Here is a 993-nt window from a genome sequence, read left to right on the forward strand (position 1 = left end):
CCAGGGCCGGGTGCTCCTCCTCGCCCACGTTGTGCCGCTGCTGTGCACGGAGCCCCTCGGCCACCCGCGCTGGCTCTGTGTCACCTTCAGCAGTGCCAAATGCAGGCAGTGAAGGGAAGGTGTGATGGGAAGGGTGTGTTCGGGGGGCTCTGCGGGGTGGGGTATCCCAGCTGGGGTCCCGTACAGCCCAGCATGGCAGCATGTGCTTGGCTGGAAGCACATGAGCAATTCCAGCTGCAATCACATGCTTAAAGTTGAGCCACATGCTAAAGTGTTTTGCTGGGTGAGAGCCAGTTTGCTTTCAACAGCTTGAGAACCCCCCCAGCTCCATTCCTGGCAAAGAAGGGAGGCCAGGTATGGGTCTGGAGCATCCATCTGGGGGGGATGGAGTGTTTTGGGCAGGGTTCAGGCACCTGGCAGCAGTGCAGAAGACTTGGTCTGGATCCACGTGGATCCTCCTGGAGCGGCAGTGGCGACCTGTTGGCCGTGGTGTTGGTTTTGGGCACAGTTAGATAATCTGTCAACCCACTGATGGTGAGTTAGGTCCCTTGTCAACTAAATCTTCCACCGCGCACGCAGAGAGCTCACCATGCTTGTCATACAGGAGACTGGATGCTGCTGGGAAACAGGGACAGAATATGAAATACAGAGATAAAATAAACATCCCAGCTTAGAAAATATTCACACGTGGTCACTGGCTGGTTTACTCAGTGGAGAAGTCCCTTGTTTCATGATTCTGCATTCATGGGGCAGCTGTGAAAACCCAGCGCTTACAAGTACCGAAACGCACGAACTTGACTCCGAACGAGTGCAGGGACCCGCTGACGTGGAGGAGCGTGGGACAGGCGCTGTGCTACCCCCGGAGCAGGTGTCTGCAGGGTGCGCAGTCGGCTCCAAAGCCCACTGGGCTCACGGGGAGGTTTTGTGCTGGGGATCAGGCTGTGGAAGCTCTCGTCAGAAGCCCTTTGGACTGCTTCTCCCAGGTCTCACATC

The sequence above is a fragment of the Buceros rhinoceros genome, unplaced genomic scaffold (assembly GCF_000710305.1).
Source record: "Buceros rhinoceros silvestris isolate BGI_N320 unplaced genomic scaffold, ASM71030v1 scaffold22416, whole genome shotgun sequence".
In the NCBI taxonomy this organism is placed as follows: domain Eukaryota; kingdom Metazoa; phylum Chordata; class Aves; order Bucerotiformes; family Bucerotidae; genus Buceros; species Buceros rhinoceros.